The following is a 24,852-nucleotide window of genomic DNA, read 5'->3' as shown; positions in this document are numbered from 1 at the left end:
CAGAAACACTAAGTGTGCCACTCTCTATGGTGTATAACAGGTCACTGGAAACAGGAGATCTACCTGAAAGGTGGAAGACAGCTAATGTAGACCCAATACACAAAGAGGCAAGAGGCACTGAACTACAGGCCAGTTTCCCTAACTTTGTATAACATGCAAGATGATGGAGAAGGTCGTGAGGAAAAGGGCTTTGTAACACCATCATGGGTTTAGGATTCGAAAATCTTAATATATTCTATTTAACCTGTGAAGCACAGGACGACGAAAATTAGGCAAGAAGTGGATAGACTGCATTTTCTTGGAGTGTCAGGAAGCCTTTGACACGGTTCCCCATAAAAGAGTGTTACAAAAGTTGAGAAACAGGCAGGAGTAAAAGGTAAGGTGCTCCAGTGGATAAGAGGGGTATCTAAGCAACAGGAAACTGTGAATAACTGAGGCAAGAGACATCAGGGTGGCGAGATGTCACCAGTGGAGTCCCACAGGGATCTATACTTGGACCCATCCTGTTTCTGATATGTAAACGATCTTCCAGAGGGTATAGATTCATTCCTCTCAATGTTTGCAATGCAAAAATTATGAGAAGAATCAAGACAGATGAAGAGAGAGATTACAGGAAGACCTGAACAAACTGGAGGAATGGTCTAGAAAAATGGCTACTAAAGTCTAACTCATGAAAATGTAAAGTAACGAAATTAGGCTAAGGGAGCAGGAGGCTGAACACAAGGTACCATCTGAACTGACTTTCGAAACTTGTGTAAGGAATCGTTCAGGACCTTATATTCCACTTATGTCAGACCAATCATGGAGTATGCAGCTCCAGCCTGGCATGCATACCTAGTTAAACAAGACAAAGTTAGCTAAGAATCAGAGGTATGCCATCAGACTAGTCCCAGAACCGAGAGGTATGAGCTACGAGGAAAGGCTACGGGAGCTAAACCTTACGTCCCTGGAAGACAGAAGAGTAAGGGAAGACATGATAACCACCTACACAATTCTCAGGGAAATTGACAGGGTTGGACAAAGAAACTATTTAGCACGGGAGGTATGCAAACAAGGGCACATAGGTGGAAACTTGGTAACCAATTGAACCACAGGGACGTTAGAAAGCTTTTTTAAATGTCAGGGTAGTTAAATTGAATGCATTAAGAAGTCATATGGCTGACTATACACAGTTTCAAATGTAAATATGATAGAGCCCAGTAGGCTCTGGAACCTGTACACCAGTTGATTGACAATCGAGAGGCGGGAGTAAAGAGCCGAAGCTCAACCCCCCGCAAACACGAGTGAGTACAACTAAAGTTGACCCAGTTTCTTCCAACATTTTGAACGAATATTGAAAAAAAAAATATTAATTTAATTCGAAAGCGCTACACCGGCTGGTGCGTTGTTTTGATAATTTTCACTCAAGAGATTCACTTTAGGGTTCCGGTAGTATAGTCGGGTTCGTTATCGACGCACTATCTAGAATTCTGGGTTAGAATCCCCGTGCGGGACAGAAATAGTTGGGCACATTTTCTTCAACCTAATTCACCTGTTTACCTAGTAGTAAGTAGGTACTCAGGAGTTAGTCAGGTTGTGGAGGTGGGGTGGTAGCATCCTGGGCGGAGTCAGTAATTCAGCCTTTGAGGTGGGGTGCCCTCGATAAAAGCCTAACGTGTATGAATACTCCTCTTGCTTCCTGTCCCCCGACACAATGAACTATTATTAATTAAGGTGGTGTTAATATGAAACAGATCAACACCACCATGTACTGCATTGATCGCAATACTCGCATTAAACGTCACAAATATAAGGTCTCACCAAAGCAATAAGAAATGTTATAATTAACCCAATTAAAAATACTAAAACCGACTTATGAAGTCCCAGCCAGCAGAGCCAAATTAGAACTGAAGCCATACACTATGCTTATTGGGATCAATTGACATGTGGTGGGTTTGTGGTTTTATGGGAACTGGTTCCCTTGTGACACAGTGGAGTTGGGATTGTTGAAATAGAAATGATTATTTCAGGCTTGGGTTAGACATGTTAGTTTGGATGGATAGAAATAGGAGCCGTCTCGTGTGGGAGCTGCTGCCTCTAATGTTCACTGAACATAAAAGGAGTTTCGAAGGTATAACCCGACAGAGCATAATATAAAACCAGGTGTTATGCAATTATAACGGGTATTATATGATGGGTTACATTCCAGGGCCCAGAGGCCTGCAGGAGTCAATCTTAATAACAGATGACCGTTAGTGCATAAACAATAAATTTTCAAGACCATATAAAATGCTACCACTAACACAATATACTTTTCACGTAGGGGTGGGGGAGGTCGTACATAAACATTTGATCATGGGATATTTAAGAATCACACGAGAAGCGCATGAATGATAGAGTAAATGTTTATAGTACGTGTGTTTCAGGGCAGTAAACGCCTTCAGTTTAAGTGGAATCTTCCACTGGACACAATACAACGAGACAGTGCAGATATGTACAGAAAGAAAAAGATAGCAAACAGGCTATATGTACGGTAACAAGACTACAAAGGAGACCGAGCAGAGTTTTCAGTAGCGGTGGCAGTCAAAGTGTGGTACGTACAAGAGTGAAGGGGGGGGGGGGGGGGTTAGCTACGGTCTGTGTAAAATACCGACGGCAATATCAACTGCGGCAGTCTTGTAGCAGTATAACAGTCTTCAACATATAATTTGTGGCTTAGTGCAGAACGAAAGGCCACCAAGCTAAGGCGCAAGCTCGTATGATGCGACAAAGTTCAAGGGTGAAACTGCCGAATAATGGGGCACCCATAGTTCACTTTAGAGAGCACCGGGAAGGAACGAACATTCGGTTATCTGCACTCTAGGAGGCATTAAATCCGTAGACTTAGGACACGTTAGAGCCACAGTGACGTTAGAAAAAACTTCTTCAGTGTCAATAGTTAACAGGTGGAATGCATTAGGAAATGATGTGGCGGAGGCTGACTCCATTCACAGTTTCAAATGTAGACATGATAGAGCCCAGTAGGCTCAGGAATCTGTACACCAGTTGATTGAGGGTTGAGAGGCGGGACCAAAGATCCAAAGCTCAACCCCGCAAGCACAAATAGGCGCGTACAAATAGGTGAGTACACACACCCACACAAAGGTGTGCGAGGAACTCTACGAAATTCCAGGTCTTCGCCTCAGAGTAAGGAGAAGTCCCAGAGATAAGAGGGAATATCAAACCAGACACCACTAGAGGAGTTTGTGATTACTAATGGGGAGGTGAGGAAGCATCTGCTATATTTGGATGTGACAAAGGCTATAGGCCCGGATGGAATCTCAGAGATTCTAAAGGAAGGAGCAGAAGCTCTGTGCCTGCCACTCTCCATGGTGTACAACAAATCACTGGTAACAGGTGAACTGCTAAAAATTTGGACGACGGCCATGTAGTCCCAATATACAAGAAGGGTGATAGGCAGGAGGCACTGAACTACAGGTCAGTGTCCCTAACTTGCATTCCATACAAGATTATGGAAAAGATTGTGCGAAAAAAGCTAGTAGAACATCTGGAGCGAAAGAACTTTGTAACACAACATCAGCATGGGTTCAGAGATGGCAAATCCTGCCTAACAGGTTTAAATTATTTCTATGACCGAGCAAAAAAAATTAGGCAGGAGAGAGAGGGCTGGGAAGACTGCATATTTCTGAACTGCCAGAAAGCCCTTGACACAGTACCACATAAGGCTAGTGCACAAACTGCAGATGCAGGCAGGAGTGAAAGGGGAAGGTACTTCACTGGATAAGGGAGTACCAAAGCAACAGGCGAGGCGAGTGAGTGAGTGAGTGAGTGAGTGAGTGAGTGAGTGAGTGAGTGAGTGAGTGAGTGAGTGAGTGAGTGAGTGAGTGAGTGAGTGAGTGAGTGAGTGAGTGAGTGAGTGAGTGAGTGAGTGAGTGAGTGAGTGAGTGAGTGAGTGAGTGAGTGAGTGAGTGAGTGAGTGAGTGAGTGAGTGAGTGAGTGAGTGAGTGAGTGAGTGAGTGAGTGAGTGAGTGAGTGAGTGAGTGAGTGAGTGAGTGAGTGAGTGAGTGAGTGAGTGAGTGAGTGAGTGAGTGAGTGAGTGAGTGAGTGAGTGAGTGAGTGAGTGAGTGAGTGAGTGAGTGAGTGAGTGAGTGAGTGAGTGAGTGAGTGAGTGAGTGAGTGAGTGAGTGAGTGAGTGAGTGAGTGAGTGAGTGAGTGAGTGAGTGAGTGAGTGAGTGAGTGAGTGAGTGAGTGTGAGTGAGTGAGTGAGTGTGTGTGTGTGTGTGTGTGTGTGTGTGTGTGTGTGTGTGTGTGTGTGTGTGTGTGTGTGTGTGTGTGTGTGTGTGTGTGTGTGTGTGTGTGTGTGTCTCTCTCTCTCTCTCTCTCTCTCTCAAGTCGCTAGGTGTAGTGCCATGTACGATAGCAATTCCCTTCGCGTGTACACTACCATTGAACCTCGCCCACACACAACGCAGTCATACTTCCTACAACACCTCCCCCCCCCTGTTCCCTCCAAAAAAGTGTTTGGAAAATCAATGAGAACGCTGCGAATGGCACCTCTGCACACCTACAATAAATTCCACAGACTCTACGCTGCTAAACAAAAATTCAAATACTGTATAATTTTTTTTACCTCAGTTGGAAAGACAATATCGTTTATGACAATCGCACGTAAGCTTTGTTAATAAAGAATTTTTTTTTTTACATATTCGAAATTGGTCGTATAACTATTGTTGCGTTTGTAATCATTATATATATATTTGTCGTGCCCAATAGCCAGAACCGCACTTCTTGGCCTAGTATGCAAGGTCAGATGTGCCTAACGGGTAGAATGATTTGCGTTATTTTAAATATTTCTTCCCAGATTGGTTCTTTTCTAACAATAATAATCTATTATACTTGGAACATGAATTACTGAGTTATATTAGGCTATGATAGGTTTGGATAGGATAAGTTAGGTAGTTTAGTGCGATCAAATTTGTTTTGACTCAAAGAACAAAATTGCAATCATATATAATACAATGAAAATTATTATTATTTCACAAGAAATATGAAAAAATTAATATTTCACGAAAATTCGGCTTGGTAGGCAACTCTGGCTATTAGGTATGACATAATAAAATCACGATGGCGTGATATATCAATGAAAATCATTTGAGGCAATGGAGTGGCTTGAACTCGCGACCTAGGGCTTACCAGATGCCTGCCTGCCTGCCTTAACCCCCTCGACCACGGTGGTACAAAAGTTAACCAAGCTAGAACTAGACCAAGTTCTCTGGGAAGTTCTGGAGGCCCCAAACCGGGGCCCAATTAGTTTTTTTTTTTTTACGCCCCAGTCAGATCGTAAGAGTAAACGTCATTACCGCAGTGTGGTCGGGTTGGCCAATTATTATTAAAAAAAAAAAAAAACTGGTTGGTCTCCATTTGGGTGTTTCAGTGGTCCTCGTGCAACACCATACCAGCAACATACTCTGTTTCCTCACAGACACCATGTCCCACACCTACTTCCGGCTTTCCTCTTTAATAATAACATTAACATTTAACTCGGTCGACCTGCTAGTCTCCGTAACATTTCCCGTGGGTCTGTTTGACGATATTTTAATTCAAAATATCGCCTTGTCACCAATATCATTAACAAGTGACAGGTCAAACTGGCCGTGAACAGGAGAACCACTGTGACAATCACCACAAACTCGGCAGCCTAGGAGGCATTTATTTATAATGCAGACAAGTTTGGCTATTTTATTTATTTATTTTATTCAATTACCGTTAGGGTAGGACTGACAAAAAATTAATACCGCATAACATTACTTATAGCACACTTTCTTCCTCAGACAATTACCTTCTTACGCCAGAAAATTAGCCGTTTAACACTATCGTAACTAACAAGTTCCAGCGCGCGGCCTTGGGTTAAAATTGTACTCCTCTAAGTGTAAGGTCATTATCAAGTCCTTGTACAGTTTAAACTTAATAACTACGCGCTCTAGAAGAGATTAAAACAATGTCAAATGACAGAAATTTAACTTTTTTTCCAGCTTGTGTTACGCAATTTGAGAGTTTTCCTTGATGCATTAGACGAGGCTGACCTCAGGTCGTTTCCTGTGTTGAAACATGTTTACTCATCAAAGCCCCGTTCTTCAGACGAACTTCGTACTAAAATGATGTGGTTATTGCCATAACTGTAACCAAAATGTTCTGCGTGTTCATGGAAACTTCAAATTGGCACAACGCTTTGTCAATGATAATGGACCTGTTGAGACCCAACATTCCGGAGATTAAATATACTAAACCTTTAATAAATTATCTTACTGAAACATTCTACAGATTGCTTTTACCTCCTGTAGAACATAAGTTATTAATATAATAAACTAAACAATGACTTCATAATGATCCTAAATTTTAATACTGCATTTCATGTATATGTTCTGATAAATCTCTAGAAATTTAAAATCCGGATACGGTTAAGTGTTCTGACTAGGCCCCATCGACTGTCGGCATTAAGGCCCATGGCATTCATCTACTTTTTTCAAATATACATCAATCCCAGAGCTTAGGGCTAAACTAATTTATGTCAAATGAAGAATAAACTTTTCGGTGTATATCGGTGACTTATTACTATATTTAATTTTTAGTATTTCAATACTGAAACATGGATGACGACCCCGGGGTCTTATCGTTTGGGACTTATTAGCTTGCTCCCCATCGCAAACGGAAACTTGAGGAAAATTACCGGATGTAATCGAATTATACGGTGGACCATTAAGAGAGTGCATCGCCACGACGATCTTCCTTTTCTGGGTTGGGGGGAAGAAAACTGAGAGGAGCCGGGAGGAAAAGTCTTGGATAAGAACATTAACTTTCCAGTGGCAACGCATCGAAATTTGGTTAATTTTCACCGTCACTTTAATCTTTTCATACACCATAATTAGTCAGCCTGAACCCTCAACTCAAAGCAACAGTAATTCTCTCTCTCTCTCACGCAAGCACGTTATATTCCATGGATATAATTTTTTAATAAACTATAAATTAGCGTGATATATATTTTTTATTTATATATATATATATATATATAATATATATATTATATATATATATATTATATATATATTTTATATATATATAATATGTTATTTGTTCTGTAATCCGTGTGTGTGTGTGTGTGTGTGTGTGTGTACTCTCCATTCTAGGCGAGTACACACACACACTTGTTACAAAAAAGTTAGCAATTATATACAGATCATGCTAATTTATAGTTTACACTAACGTTATATCCATAGAACATAAGTCAGGTGTTATCTTGAGAGATACACCACAGAGATAATTCAATCAATAGTACGAGTTGAAGGTGATTGTTTCAACAAATGAAAAACATCACTGATAAGATAAACAATATCCCAAGCACTTTCATTATTGTCTACTAAATAAAAGTACGGAAAATTATGGCCTTAATGATCTAGTCAAATGACAGGCCTAAAGCTCTATGCAAGTCTTACTGTCTTGTTTAAATGTGTGTCAATCACAGTGCTCAACTAAGTGTTTTTAGGATATTTTTTATACCGATGGGACCGATGGGTTAACTGATAGTATCCTCTTGGGTCCCATGTAAAGCAAAATTGCCCCTAGCACCAGTCAACTACAAAGACGTACAAAACTAAGATGGAAGCTACCATTTCAGGGGGAATACAGCCATTTGTAACATCCCTTATCATGTAATTTGTACAGGGATATTACCGGGTACAGAACACATTGCTCTAAATTTGTTCCTCTGCGTAAGAGCAAAAAGAGGACCAACTCAGAAAGAGAACCCAGACGACACTACATAAGAAGGAAAATAACTGAAATGTTTAATCAGACACGTATGTGCAAAAAAAAAAATGCAATTTAAATGGAGATTGAAGAAATAGAAGAAGCTGAAGCTGTCATCCCAGACTGAAGAAATGCACTTACAACAAAGCTATTTAAATTAAATAAATTCCAAAATATTTTTACAAATCTAAAACCTACACCAGTATCGGACCTATACTTACATGTGAAGGTTCATACACGAAGAACGGCAAAGAAATTAACGAAATCCTAAATGAACACAGTATGAGGCTATGTTTAGCGTCCCAATAAACAACATGAAAGCTGAAGATCCAGATATCCTTTTTATTTGCGATATATAAAATTTGACGACATAACATATTAATACAAGCACAGACTTATGAATGAAAAATTCATAAAAATTCATGAACTCGGCCCCGGGTACAAACTCCTGGAATTTGACATAAAGAAAGGTAAAGTACCAGTAGCACGAGCCCTCCGTGTAATATGGAGAAAAACAAAGCATTGGCCAAAAATTATAAACCATTGCACTAACACCACACATTGTTACAGCTTTGAAAGAGTAATTAGGGGGTCAAATCTACAGTTTTATGTTGATTAGTGAATTGTATAGCCCAAGTCAACATGGATTTACAGCTGGAAGATTATGCCTTTTCACAATTTCTCAACCACTATGACAACACCACAGCAGCATTAGAAGAAAAAGAAAATTGCAGTAATTAGATAAATGCATCCATAGCCCATAAAATGAGATCAACAGGAATAACAAGTGTGGCGATGGATATTCAATTTCCTGTCAAGCAGAATGCTGAGTAACAAACAGTCGAGTTCAAGCAAATGAAGAGTTCTGTATCCCAGAACACAGTCCTTGCGCCACTGATTTTTCTCAAGTCATAATGAGTTTTGTCGGGGACAGTCAGCCAGTGTATACATGTATTTTAGGCTTGTATCGAGGGCCCCCCCCCCACCCACCAAGGTCTAACTACTCGCCTAGAATTAGTAGAATGTAACCTCAGAAAGTAACCTAGAAACTTAGGTTGCTTATTTCCATTAAAATATATTTACAAAGAAAAACATACAAGATCATTTATGTGGTGTATTCACCTAGTTGTGCTTGCGGGGGTTGAGCTCTGCTCTTTCGGCCCGCCTCTCAACTGTCAATCAATTAACTTACTATCTATCCCCTTCCCCCCCCCCCCCCCAGGAAGCAGCCCGTAACAGCTGACTAACTCTGAGGTACCTTTTACTGCTAGGTAACAGGAGCATCAGGGTAAAAAACTCTGCCCATTTGCCTGTGCCTAGTCCGAGAATGGTGTGTATCGGTGGGCGTCCCGCTTCGTGACTAATTATAGTAGAATTATATGTATACGGTAAAACTATTGGACCTTAATTCATATATATCACATCTTGACACCCAAAACGCTCCATTTCCTCAGATCACTATTTGAGACATCACCGCACATCATAAATTCTCATGCTATAATGATAACTTACTACACAAGTAAAATATACATGAATACACAGAAATTATTGCAGCACTCTGCACACACAATATGTTACGAAAATGTACTCTAACTATTACTCAATATGATTTACAATAACTACTTTAATCTGCTTTCACTTAGAATACAATTAGTGGCTTAGCTGGACTATCTGGGCAGTGCGAAACGTTCATGCTGGGACTTGTTGTCACCCTGACGACCACCTCTATCTTTGTCTTGTCCGCTGACGCCCGGTGACTCGCCCCGGAATACCACACACCCAACCAACTTGTGGAAAGTCTCTGAAAACTCACATCAAATAATACTCAATTTGTAGCAAATATAAGGGAGTCCACTTTTCATTAACAAAAACGTTTTTATAGATCCTGCAGATTAGAAATAATTGGTATATATATTGAGGTGCTACTTAGCTGGGCGGAGGAATAATAGCGACCTTGGGTGTGCCGGCCCTGGGCCGGCTCCACGCTCCTCCCAGCCACACATATATTATCACATTATTGTTAAACAGTAACAGTAGGATATACAGAATACACTTCTCAAATTGTGTCATATACACAATCGAAGAAAAATATAAACAGCAGACGTCTAATTGTTTCTTGAACACGTTGGACAAATTTCTAAAAGTGCCGGATCACCCAGGTTGTAGTGGATGTACGAGCCTGCGGGCAACTTCAAACAACAGCCTGTTGGATCAAGTTGCCCTGGCCAGCTTGGAGAGGGTGGGGAGAGTAAATGAACCCGCCAGAACATACTCCAGGTACCATGAGGAGTAAAGAATAACACGCAATCTGTGACTAGGTTATCGATAAGTTGAAAATCGTGATTTTCTTAGTGAATCTTAGTGAAAATCGTGAATTTATTTATTGTGATAAACGTGACAGAAAAGGAAATAGTCCCAATACTGTGGAGGGTCAAATGAGCATTCCCTCAGCCATTACTTACACTTACTCTACTGTGGTACGTTCCTGCAGCTAAGAAGTTATAACTACAGCATATGCAGCCAAAGCTTTATTTCTTAAAGATTGCTAAGTTCTAACACAACTAATTCCAAGTACAATTTTTTTTTAATAATATCCTATCGAAATCTTACTTTAGAGAACAAATGTCATACCTAAGGAGGAAGCGAGAAGCATCTGGCAGATACACTATGTAGTTAAATTGTAAATTCATAGGAACTCCAAAATTAAATTTACACAAAGGATAGGTTTTAGAAAATACTTTGATCTGAAACGGTAATGGGATAAGAAATGATATGAATGGCGACGGGATAAATATGGCGGAGCGGTAAGGAAAAATAGAGAGGGGATAAAAATGGCGGAGAGCGGGAAGGATAGGGGCGGGGGATGTGGTGGCTGCGGCGACGGCGCCCGCCTGACTGCCGCCAACCACTGCTGTGATGGCCGCTCTGCTCTCCCGGGCCTACTCTGGCCTTTTACTCAACTAATTGCCCTATTATTAGGATATGAATTCACAGCCCGTCCTCCTAAGGTTTCCCAACGTCAAGAAAACTATCAATTTATAGTGCCCGTATCCTAACTTACCAGATGACCCAAAACTGAAAAGGTAAATTTAATTATATTCAAAATATAATTTTATCTCGCCAATTTCCGTTGTAGTTAAAATTAGCACAGATCTATTTTTCGAACCATTAGATTAACAAATGGACTGTGCTGGAAAACGTGCTGGACTGTATTCCGATCTGTCTATAGATACTGGATAAAATAAAGGTATAGTAGCCTCGGTCTGCTCTGCCTGCACACCACTATTCCGAGGAGACTAAACAAAACTAAATTGCATTATATGCAATTATATTAAAGCTCCTGCAAATGTTTATTTTTACGCTTTATTTTTTAAATAAAGAACAGACAGCACCTATATTCAGCAATAAATACTTCATCAAAGAGTTTGAACGTCTAAATTCAGACCCTCCGAGTAAAATGTAAATCTAAGGCGAGTTCAAAAACTTTTCACAAAGAGAAGAGTCAAACGATTGAAAAACGTAATCAATTCGCCGAAACAGACTTGCCAGCTGGTCGGGCACGCTTAGATCACAAACTAGATCCTACGGATGTCAAGTTGGAATTAGCGCGATACATTTCGCTCGGCAAATTAATGAGTTGGCCTTCGGACAGGTGATATCCAACAGAGCAGAACCGTCATTTCCTGTAAAATAATCAAACGGCCAATCCTCCGGCAACTTCCGACATGCTGGGCTGTATCTCTGACTTATCTTGTTGCCTCGGGTCCCCTGCCTTTATTGTCTCTACCTTCTCGAACACTCTACTACAAGGTGTGAGGAGTTTCACTACAGGTTAAAAGTGCATAATTATGGATGTATTATCAGTTTTGTTTCCGATTTACATTTCAAGATATTAAACTCTTCCAGGTCATAATCGTTGCTGTAACCATAACCAGTTTCAAAATATTTTCCCAACATTGTTCCCATATTCAACAGATCCCACACATTATGTATCGCGGGCAACCAGTGTCAATCTCTCATATGATGGCGGGGAAAAGAAACAAAATTGTAGATGAATTTCCGCATTTAAAATATCACACACAATACATATTTCATCCAGCTAGCCTATCAATCTGGCAGATAAATCCCGCCTTGCTAGTAGTAGGCTTCAATGAATTTCAAGATACAAGTTTATTTAACTTCAACTCTTAAATTCTTTACTAGTTTTAGTAGGCGCGACTCTGACAGGGTCCCAGTAGTACAGTAGGGTTCATTCTCGACACGCACACTAGAATTTCTGGTTCGAATCCGGGGCGGGATTGAAATGGTTGGGAACATTTTCTTTCAGCTAATGCATCTGTTCACCAAGCAGTAAGTATGTACTCAGGAGTTAGTCAGCTTGTTGTGGGGTTGCATCCTGGGCGGGGTCAGTAATTCGACCTTTGGGAGGGGGGGTGGGGGCTCTCGATATAAGCCCAACGTGTATGAATACGCTCTGGCTTCCTGTCCCCCGACACAATGCATTAACTGAGCACCGGCTGTTGCTCCAAAACTAACTACGCTGCCTTACCTGGTGCTCAGCACGTCTAGAGTCAGAATTGGAGCATTATTCGGTGATCCACGTTAAGTCACAGCTTTCCGATACACCTCATCTCTCCCCAAATCCAAGTAGACAAGAATCAATAAAGATCAAGCTGGGTGGTGGGATGGTGACCTTTATGGTTCTTCTTTACCAGCATGTCGATCTGGTAAGGTATTATTCAGGAGTTCCTGGACGGGGCAGGATTCATCAAGCATTTACGTGCACATTTTAGAAACCTGCACATCTTTCCTCGATCATTGCAGCTTAGTCTGTACTAATTAAACAGTTTACGAGCTGGGGAAACGCTGCGAGGTCGTCTTGACCCAAGGTTATTATGATGGAAAACATCATAGCTCATAAACTGCTCAATAAATGGAAATTAATCCACCATGATAAGAAAAGACGAATAAGGTTTTGCATATGGAATGCTTGATGAATCCTGGCCCTGTGTGATGCAGCACCATCTTGTTGCAAATTAAATGACAGATTTTCCAGTTGGGGGATAATATTGAGATACACCATGTTCAGGCACATGACTCTCCTGCCAATATTTCCAGCCAAGACAAATGACCAGATTATTCCACAAAACATTTAGCTACACAATACATTACTCGTCTCTAGGCAACGCCGACACATAGGTCACTCAAACAAGAACAAATAATTTATCAGCTGTTAGTCGAGTTAAGCTCATTTCCTAGCATTACAATTTTAGATGTTATTTTCACGTGTCATAATTTATGGAGACTGAACTATATTATATATTAGCAACATATGTTGCTATTGAACATCATACTGAAGCCGCTTCACATCAAATACAAACCCATACTATTCCCCAAGGCATAGTATGGGTACAGATTTAGCGATATCCAACATTAGTAAATCAGCATTTGACTAATACATCCGGACATTGACAGTTTTTCCTTATTGCATAATAAAAACCGGTGTTTTCCCAAATATAGTGGGTTTATGCATAGTTAAGACTAGGTAAGGTGTTTTGTCTATGGAGATATTGGGAGTGTTAATAGTAGAGGCTGGCTGCGAGTGAAGCACGTCTTGAGTCATGGCTTCGACCACAGCCCGTCCTCCAAACAAAGACCCAAAAGTGATTCCATCCACCCGCCAAACCCCGTTTATGAATGAAAAACGGTTTACACATGACTCAACTGCTGACGTTCGAACACTTCCGGAACAAGTGCATCACTGACGAATTTTGTTCGAGCCACAACGCTATAAATGCTTCACCCACGTAATACATATACAAATAATCGCCAACAAAACCTAGACACCTAACCTAACCTATGCTTATATATGCACAATATGCCAATATATTATAATATTAATTTATATTTGAGAAAATTTCAGTTTTGAATGAACAGCATGTAAAAATATATCAATGCGTCTGTGGAATCGACCGCTGGATGTAATGGACTGGAGTGGAGGACGGGTTGTCCACCACGAACCACGTATCGAGTCATGGCTTCGACCACGAACCACATTATATATCTCACATATGCATATGTAAATTATGTAAATTTACATCAGCGTGAAGGAATGGAGGTGTGAGCATAGGATGGGTGTATCTTTAGCTCTAGCTGGTTACCTGGTTGATGGGGTTCTGAACGTTCTCCAAGCCCGGCCTACCCGTCCCGAGGCCAGGCTTGACTTTGAGAGTTTGGTCCACTAGGCTGTTGCATGCGCCCGCAGGCCCACATGTCCACCACAGCCCGGTTGGTCCGGCACTCCTCTGAAAAAATGATCTAGTTTTCTCTTTAAGATGTCCACGGTTGTTCGGGCATCTAGGTCCATTTTCTGGGTACAGCTTATGACTCGTGTTACTTACACACTAAATAACTAGCCGATATGTCTTCAAGTTCCATCACGATTCCCAAGATATGATTACGTTAAGCAATGCAGAGAAGAATTTACAATATTTCATTTTAAAACGTCTTACATTTTGTTTTTACAAATTTTGGAGAAATTTAAAAATAAAATGCTTCATAGGAAAGCAGTATGTACTGGAAGCTCTGTGGAACGCAGTTCTGATACGACAATAATGGTTCAATAGTTTTATTCAGGCTAGCCAAGTAGAAGAGCAATGAAAGACCCCCAAACTTAAAAAATATTAAGTAAGAATTTCATGCAGTTTATAACGCTGCTTCACTGACAAATGTTCAACTTCTCTAAAATGATAATACAAGAGTAGCAATAGGATATAAAGTTACTGTATTGGTAAACTCAAACGAGGAAAGGCAAAATACATTTTACTGACCTTAACAAAAACCAATAAAGTTGCGTCGTGACCTTTACTCTAAACCCTTTTAATGCTGAACTCGCCAGAGGTAACAAAACATCTAGTCTTGCATAACTCGTCTGGGGAGAAACCAAAAAGTTTCCTAATACGTTACCAAAGTCTTGGAAAAGAAACCATACATGTATTCAAGGCCACGTTAACCGTTCTCAATTGCAACGCTTATAAAAGGAATATTCGTTGTTGTAAGATAGGTCAAGAATTATAGTCGTGAACCCACGTCTTGGTTCAATGCCTTATTCAGAGTAGTAATGAGAGCCTAATACTTGCGTTCAAATTCCTCCCTGGTTATATTGGGAATAAAAGAAAGAGTAAGTTTCAGCAATGATTTCTCTTCACCTGTGAACACCACTTTTTATATAATGAAGACAAACACCGTGGGTGTTACTGGTTCATGCAAACCCAGTAGGATGTTTCTCTTTGGATACTTTCCAACGGTCACTTTCAAAATAAAAGTTAGAGCCCCCCAGATTTCTGAGGTCAGTTTTTTTTAGGACCGCTTCATGATAACATTTCCACAGACTACAACAACATTTTATAGATTAGTTAAATATTACCTTTAAGGTTCACTATTAATAAACAAATTATATATCAATATATTATTTACGATCTAGTGATTTTTTTTTGCGTCATTTGTACTAGTTAAATATTCAAACATTTAAGAGTGCCTTAAACTTAAAAAAAAATATTTGGTCATTCCGGCAGAATAAACACCTAGTAGGCTCTTCAGACTGTCTGCAGCACGCTCAAAAAGTAAGCATTCGTGCAACTCCAAGTTACGAAAACCAAAATAGGCAGACGATTTATACACTCAATTTAATACAAGTACAGTTAGTAATTACCAACAGCATGTACCAAGCCGGGAAGGCTAATGTAGTACACTAGTATTGTGAAGAGCGGGTGAACACAAACCTCTGGCGAGAGATGAGAGCATGTAGAAGCCTCAGGCAGGGAAGTCAACTGCCAGTGACTGACGTGTCAAGCTCAGCAGATTGCTGGGTTTTGGCAAATACAAAAAGGACAAATATAGAGAAACATGTTTTGAATAAATATAACTGGCAATTTGTATATAATTTTTTGTTCTTGTATTTTCGAGGAGAGGGAACAACAGCGAGCGATGTCGACAGTCACGACACACACTTGTAAGGGGCAACAGCAATTATATAATGGATTAATTTTAGTAACTATCCAGACCCGAGAACTTTTGCACACCATAAGCGACATCACCCTTTCCCGGAACACGCCACGCATGATAATAGGCAAAACTGTTGAAGGCCTACTGGCCCACGAGGCAGCTCCTATTTATACCCAATCAAACATATGTCTAACCTTCCCTTGAATCAATCCAGCTATTCCTCGTCTATGTTTACTGGTAATTTATTCTATAAATAATTAATTTAATTGTTGGTAATTTATTCAATAAATTACCAACCCTGTTCCCAAAGTAGTATTTACCCAGGTCTTTCACGAATCTTAAATTATCCAATTTAATTCTATTGTTTCGAGTTCTTCATTTAATTCTTTGTGTTTTGAGTTCTATTTTAATATTTAAAATTTTATTTACATCCCATTTGTTATACCCTTTCATCGATTTCCATCAATTATGCCACTCCTTTCGCTTAATTTTTCTAGAGAACGTAAAGTAAGCATTTTTAATCTTTCTTTATAAGACAGGTTTCTAATTCCAGCCTTAAACTGTCAGTCATTCTTCTCTGTACGAGGTCAGATGAATTTATGTCCATTCTATAGTACGGTGACAATAACTGAACAACAGAATCTAAATGTGGCCTAACAAGAGCAAGATAAAACTGAAGGATGACTTTTGATACCATATTGCTTATGCTTCTAAATACGAATCCAGTACTGTATTATATTTGTCTTATTTCGTTTTAAAGTTCTGGCTTAATTAAGATCACTATTAATGACGAAACCAAATAATTTCGCATTCTGATTTGGTAATTTCAACACTGCCCGACTAATATGTTTTAACTACTTTTGTTCATTTTGTAAGTCAATCTAGAATTCTTGAAGTTATCTGGAGTCTTCTGAATTCATTTCCCTTTCTGTTCTTGTATAGTTTGCATATTTACAAATAGCTGCAGATTTATAGCTATCACTATTGTGGCATGTAAAAATCAAATCACCCACGCTCCAATGTACACCAACTTATTATAAGACGGAACATGTCGACTAATGCTGGCACTCTGAGGTCAAATAACCACAATGACTGAACAACAACAACTCAACCTTGATGGTTGGACGCAAACAACTTCTAAAATTTGTAAATAACTTCAGTAGTGCCAATAATATCACATTAATGTCCTTCACCTTAATAAAAATCAAATTTGAATCCAACATCGATAGTCAAGTCTACTACACTAGTTATTGCAATCCACACCTAGAACAACTTATTAAATGTCTTCTGACACATTAGAAATTACACACACTCTGGAAAATAAGATAGGTTTCGGCTAGATCACTGACAGATGCCACGGCTAAATAATCATAACACCCATATCCTAAAATGAGAAGTAGCACACCAGCCTGTTGTTGCAAACCCAGAGTTAACAAGTTCAAGTTGGTTAGTTGCAGTCGTCTTGCACTATCTGTGGAATTGACCACCACTCAGTCGTGCGAGCTTAGCTCTCAGCAAGTCACTGGTCCCTACTGATATCTCTGCTTAATACCCTAACAAAAGCGGCACACCACCAAATTAAAAATTAAATCTTAAACAACACTTGGTCACCTAAGAATAAAAAATAAAAGGTCGGGCCCTGAAGTTAAGGGAAAATTGTCACAACGTGCAAAAAGGGGTGTATTAAAGCTATGGAAGCTATGGAACAAAACCATAATTCATAGTACGCCGTATTTTGTCCGTTCGATATTTTGGCGTTAAAATACAAGTATTATTTGAAAGGGCAGCTTGAGAGGGCCACCTACCTCGACCTATCAGGGCAGCGAGAGGGAGTACAAGTCGGTGCAAGAATGGGTGCTGTGATCTTCCTTTCCAACTGGGAAGTCCTAGTACATAAACATTCTACGCCGGCGCCAAGACCCACTCCTACCTCTCGTGCCCTAGCCAAGAACCCCAAAACCTACCTATAGGGATCGCTCCTCACGGGCGACCCCTCCAGTGGCAGGTCCGATGACCGGAATGGGGGACCCAAAGCCACGAAAACCAACCCCAGGGTAAAATTGTCACCCCCAGGGCGTCGTACGAGATTCAACCCGGTCTCCCGAGCGTTCACGTCACTAAACTGTTCTACTAAATTGCCCAAACCCAACCTTCCCAAGGACCCACGAGCAGAAAACTAAACTTCCATCAATTTCGCATGCCGCTACCATTTTTAATACATCAGTTTTTTGCCTTTGGGAAATTATACGTCAACATGCTATGTACTATTCATGAGAATGGGTTGCATGATCCCACTCGCCGCGAGAAAGCGAAACAAATGATGGGGCAACACTTCCAAAGTTCGCCTTCTAATTAAATATTGTTCTTGGCAACAACACCGATAAGAACTAAACTAATGAGAGTAGTTTTACCTCAACATGTTTACATAAAACATGGAGTGTAAACAAAAGAAGAAACAAGAGTAGCAGGAAGACTAACAAGACTGGAAAGTAGAACGGCAAAATATATAATACATAAGAGGCATCAGACACGAGGAGCGGCAACTGCGACCTTGGCGACTCCCGCCATAATTACCGAAGTAGCCTCCACAGCTGTGTCTGCCATCTTGGTTGTTATTGTATTTGCTGCGGTTGCTATTACGGTTGCCGTCTTTGTTAATAATATTATAACCTCATTATCGTTGTTGTTCTAGCTGATGCCATCGCAATACATCCTAATGTTATCAAGAATAATATTGAACTCAAGAGAGACTTATTACACCGTTTGTACTACTCGGTACAACAATATTTGACAAATTATGCAAACTTTAAACTTGTAAAAAAGATTCAATCAAATTTTCCCTAGCTTAATTCAAAGCGTACCTAACCAAGCCAAAATAAATTTAACCAAACCTAGCCTAACCACAATACACACATATCCTAACCACAGCATAGCTAACTTAAATTTACTTAACCAAATTTCACACTATACATGCCCTGAAGGAATAATTAACTTAAGTTTGAATTATCTAGTTTAAAAATGTGAAGTGAGGAGACAATCTCACAAATATCATAATACCATTTAATACCTATTAATATGTGGGACACTAAATACATATTGGAATGTATTATAATTAAGAGCATGTAAATCTTCGATGTTAGCTGCAATTTTGCCTAGATATTTAAATTACACACCAAGTGCTATAGTCAAATATTAGACCTAATTGCATCCTAACATTAAACTACACCTAATTGTATCCTAACACTAAAGTACACCTAATTAAAGTCCTAACATTGAACTACACTTAATTGTATCCTAACCACCTCTCCTGCATCCTAATCTTGAATTACACCTAACCTAATATTGAGTTACTCCTGCGTCCTAATACTGAGTTACACCTAACTATCCTAATGAGTTGCACCTGCGTCCTAATATTGAATTCCACCTAACTATCCTAATATTGAGTTACACCTGCGTCCTAATATTGAATTCCACCTAACTATCCTAATATTGAGTTACACCTGTCACTAATGTCCGCATCTGTGAATATGTATGTTATACATGAAGGTCTAGTCTATCAGCCTGCACTAATAAATATTGTGGTAGCATATTTGAATATCTTCCAATATCCGTGAGTGAATGAAATACTGCACTTACGAAGCTCCAGAAATGTCAGGTCTCTTTGGTCTAAAGTCACTGATAGCTTTTCATTCATTAATTAATATAGTGTTGAGGTATAGTGTTTGCATCTTATCTTTTTTCAATTTACAATTGAAGTGCTCAGAGTTTGGAAATTTGTTACCTGTAGTTACCTGGCATAAATAACGATATTCCAGTCAGATTTTGCGCAATTACTATTACAACCGCCTATTGAACGCCTAGGGCTGTCCGTACACACAGTTCTCAGTTCTGAACATATAGATCACAATACTCGTTTTTTGCCATCTAGTGTTTATATTAATGTCAATTTCTTGGGGTGAGGTATAAGAATAGAGATTGGGATACCGAGGCATTTTATGTCGTTACGTGCCTTGTCTTTTATGTAGGATAACCCCTACGTCAAACGTTACTTACACGAGATTCTAAAGCCTTATACACTAGTACTCTGTACACGTAAATTTGCACATGTACATAAATACACATACATATATGCATACAGGATTCGTGTTGGTAACACACTGCCAAACATTTTTTTTAAGCAATGTTGTAAATACGAGTCTCGAGTTAAGCAATGTTGTAAATACGAGTCTCGAGAGCTTATGTAGGTCGTGCCGAGATGTACAATTTTCTAGTTATTTATATGTGGAACGTTTCAAATCTTACTCCAAGTTGTACATTTTTGAACACCAAGTCCTCCCCGTGGCTCCATATTCTATTGTTTCTAATATCATGGTTGTAGGGAACTATACAAGGTTTACGACATGTTACTAAATTCGGGAAGTATCAGCTTTAATCAGTCCGGAATATGTAATACTGAACCAAAGTTTTTACTATGGAGTTTTTTCAAGGATTATAATCATTCCACGAGGCTACAAATCTAACCAATTTAAAATTCACTATGGTGCCCACATGAGAAAATTTGTATTGCCTCCAGTTCTCAATGACTTGTTCAATTGCTTTATAACTAAAAGAGGGTGTTGATGAAGTTTTTAAGACTAAGTTTTTTTTTAACGATAATGCCACATTTAAAAATTTTAAATGGAAAAATTCAGTTGTAAACGATTACGACTGCTTGCATTATTACATATATCAATACAGGAGGTTAAGCCTTTTCAGCTTGTGTAGCTTTTATCAGTTATTCGTTTGTACATTCAAGACACACTGGAAAGCCTAGGACTGAACACAACATTTTATTGAACCACTGGTCACATTTTATGGTAAATTAAAAGCTTGGGGTAAATTCGTGGGTTCTGTGTGATGATAGCAGTATCTGTGGCAGCCGTGTAACTTCAGTAGGAATGGAACAATAAACACATTATTACCGTGTTTCCTTCGCTCACACTAGTCCAGTACTGTTACTACAACTTGCATTTTGAAGAGAAGAGCATCGGGTGTTTTTTCATAATTATATTTACAATCTGTGATCCTCGTAATTCTAGACTTATCCACAAAGTCGAGAATCGACGCAACAGTGCATGTCGACGACGACCTCAATCACGCGGTATCGTGTGGTTTTGTGACCATACGGCCTAGTGACTATATATACACTAATAAGCTCTCCATTGGGAGCTCTGACATTCATCTGTGCTACACTACATGATCTAGCTTTATGAAATGAAACAGGTGAAAGGTATGACAGCTTGCCAAGTTGTAGATGATGGGCTGACAAACTGTAGTACACTTCTACTGAACTTTAGCAGGCCGCACTAGCTCATCCCCCCCACAACACCTGTGCTCAACCTCCAGCTCCCCCACCACCCAGTACGGTGTCTCCCTGACTGCGCCCCCCCCTCACCTTGAGTACGCGTGTGCAGCCCCAGATGCACCAACCTCCCCTATCATCACCGTTAAATCATTCACATATCCACCCTGTGTACCAGCTGAACCCGAGTACGGTATCAACGTGAGACAAGTAACATCACCGATTCTGTTTAAGCACGCAAAACTTAACCTCCTCTAACAGAACCTAATCTAATAAAATAGCCAAGAGAAAATAAGAGGTAAAACGTTATATTATATATATATTATAATATATATATATATATATATATGTCGTACCTAATAGCCAGAACTCACTTCTCAGCCTACTATGCAAGGCCCGATTTGCCTAATAAGCCAAGTTTTCCTGAATTAATATATTTTCTCAATTTTTTTTCTTATGAAATGATACAGCTACCCATTTCATTATGTATGAGGTCAATTTTTTTTATTGGAGTTAAAATTAACGTAGTTATATGACCGAACCTAACCAACCCTACCTAACCTAACCTATCTTTATAGGTTAGGTTCGGTTAGGTAGTCGAAAAAGTTAGGTTAGGTTAGGTAGGTTAGATTGTCGAAAAACAATTAATTCATGAAAACTTCGCTTATTAGGCAAATCGGGCCTTGCATAGTAGGCTGAGAAGTGCGTTCTGGCTACTAGGTACGACATATATATATATATATATATATATATATATATATATATATATATATATATATATATATATATATATATATATATATATATATATATATATATATATATATATATAATTATATATATATATTATATATATATATTATATATATATATTATATATATATATTATATATATATATTATATATATATATATATATATATATATATATATATATATATATATATATATATATATATATATATATATTTATTTATTTATTTATTTATTTATTTATTTATTTTACTGCGGACGAGGTGTGTGACATCACTGACATCTTAATGTTCATGCCAGTACAGATTTTAGACCATATTGGCTGAACCCGTTGGGCCACCCCCTCCTAACTCCCTTCATCACAAATGGTTCAAACCTGTTATCATCCCCAACTTACGAACCCCCCTTCCTCAACCGCCCACTCAGCCATCAACCCCACTAGTCCCTAAATTCACTCTTCTTGCCTCCCAACAGCCTTAATTATTTGCCGACCTTCCTCTTCGGCCTTGTCCCTAAACTCCCACGACCTTTATTCTGCCGTCACCAACGTACAAAGCGTACGTGAGGAGCTTTAAGGAGGGATGGCTTTATGCGAGTAGAATCAAGATAAAGACATTGGAGTATGCAGGATGATACGAGATAGAATCCTCTTCCAGAAACCATCTGCAGGTTGCTAACCGATTGTCAGTTCCAGGTTGCTGGAGCTGTTGTTGCTACGACCAAATGTGTAACATACTGGGGAGAAGCATGCCAGGGCAACAGAATATATCAAGCAACACTGGATGTGTTGAATGTTCTTTAGACCCCAGTCTCTACCCTAGCTTTTTGATGTTCAGTAGATTAGGGGCTCAACCTTTTTGTTTATCATATACTGTACTTCACTGAACTTTCTGTAATTTTGACGATATTATGGCTGTAAACAAGCAAGCTGGAGAAAGCACTATTCCACTCAAAATTATGAGGAAAACCAAGAGGCAAATCAGGGTCGACTTAAGTCGCTCACAAAAAATCTGGATTTGCCCTTAATCATAGGAAGAAAGCAGGTTGTTCAAAAAGGCTGGCTGGTTAGATAGTTGGACAAAATTTGAATATCAACATGCTACAAACAAAATATACCCAAATAGAGGCAAGTATTGAAGTTAAATATTTCAAAAACTTCGTACCCGATAGAAGTTATGAGTTTTGCGGAGATTAAAAAATATAAATCGTTATAAATATAAAACTCAAACATATTTAATGTCACAATGAGTGAAAAATAGCTAACGCTACAAAGCAGGGTACTCCAGCCTGTATAACCGCCAAACGAAAATAAACATTTGGTATTAACATATGTACGAAATGCCAAACAATAACCAAAGCAATTACAAATTTGAAAAATATAAAGTACAACAACAACAGCTTTGACGTTTTCCACTGACCACCTTGTGTGAGGGGGAGACAGAGGCCGTCATTGTAATCCTGTTCTTATTCCTACTACTATCACCTCTACTACACCTTACTTTGTTCCTACCTCTCTCTTGCCTATTTATTGCCTATCTCTACTTCCTCATCACAATCGACTTGAGAATGGTCCAGGACGGACCGAAACGTCGTCGTCCCTTCACCTTCTAGTGTGTGGTCTGGTCAACATTGTAATCCTGTTTACTCTTTATGGCGTCACCAAAGAGGAATATCATTTCCATCAAAATTTACCCAAAACTCCATGATCTCTCTATCTAGTTAGGGTTATTAATGACAATGGCTGTGAACACAACTATGAATAAAAATGAATATTACTCAGGGAAGGTAATTAGTACGTAAGTAATAAAATCCGACTGTTTCAAAAAATATTTTCCTACCAAGAAACCTTCCGCAAGAAACTGCCTGACGGGTCCCCGCGTCGGCCCTGCCAGCTGTGTCATTCATGAAGTATTCACACACTCGGCTCATATCTTGTGTACATGTTGATTACTGCAAGTAAACATTACGTCTAAGATATAGACCATCACTTCATAACCAGTCTCACATCTCCAAGTGTCTCGTACCGAAGTGCATAATCACAGTGTATTGCTCAAACATCTTAACACTATTATTCTGTTTGTCTGAAAACTATGTATTGCAACTGTATGAAGTTAGTATTGGCAATATTTTAATTAAAATTAATTTTAAATTGACATTTTTATAATTTAAAAAAAACTAGGCTACCTGGCTGCATAATCATCATGCATAAAATTAGCGTGTAAACCAAAATAGCTCACCATGAGTTGGAAGGTGACAGGGAAGGTGACGGGATGGTGATGGGTTAGTAATACTCAGCAGGAAGACGCCAAAACATCCTTGGTAAGTGCCTGTGTCAGATGGTAAACACATTAGCGGTCGTTAATGACTGAAGACGCCTATCACTCTGTCCACAGTCTATAGCGTTCTCCACAACAAATAATTTCCGTCTGTTACGTTATTAACAGTTTGCGTAAATAAATTTCTAATGTCACTACAATCCAGAATTTAACACAGAGAAGGACGAGATTATTTGCTAAAGTTTTCCTCGGTAACATCAAATTAGCATCCGCCGCCGAGAACACCTGATGTACGTATAGCTGACCTATAGGACAAAAACAATAAAACGGTATGGTCCCCTTACACTGAGTAAGCTTCCCTACATACCTCGGCTAACACCTAATTCAAGTAGACACGCTGGGTGCTGCCATCTAGCGTTTATAATCTCCAGGCCTCCCTCAACAGTAGTATGGAAGAGTTATCGCTGGTACAGTACACCATACATCGTTTTCTTTAATGCTCCAGGTCGCGCCTCTACCTCGCTGGCCGATCATCTTCCTGTGTCGTATTAATTGTTATTACAGATTCGGGTAATTCTTTAATTGTATGTGATGATTGTTTTTACTTCCTAACAGCATTAACGAATAATAAGTTAAGATATAAAAAATAACAGAATATGGTAATGATGCTCGTATTTTGCACTGTCAAATTAACACT

The 24,852-nt window shown here is 39.3% G+C and overlaps 1 long non-coding RNA gene across 1 annotated transcript in view; it reads right to left on the bottom strand.

Annotated features, from left to right (window-relative positions):
• LOC138369509 (uncharacterized) overlaps positions 1-24,462 on the bottom strand; it is a 45,844-nt gene extending 21,382 nt beyond the window's left edge. Inside the window, exons 1-2 of the long non-coding RNA XR_011229851.1 lie at positions 24,117-24,462; positions 23,718-23,829 (exon numbers count right to left, since the gene is read on the bottom strand). This is a non-coding gene — a long non-coding RNA (uncharacterized lncRNA). The remainder of the gene's footprint in view (positions 1-23,717; positions 23,830-24,116) is intronic.
• Between the last annotated feature and the right edge of the window lie 390 nt (positions 24,463-24,852).

This window comes from Procambarus clarkii, chromosome 28, assembly GCF_040958095.1.
Source record: "Procambarus clarkii isolate CNS0578487 chromosome 28, FALCON_Pclarkii_2.0, whole genome shotgun sequence".
Lineage (NCBI taxonomy): Eukaryota > Metazoa > Arthropoda > Malacostraca > Decapoda > Cambaridae > Procambarus > Procambarus clarkii.
Note: the sequence above shows the minus strand (reverse complement) of the source record. Positions and strands in the feature narration are given on the sequence as shown.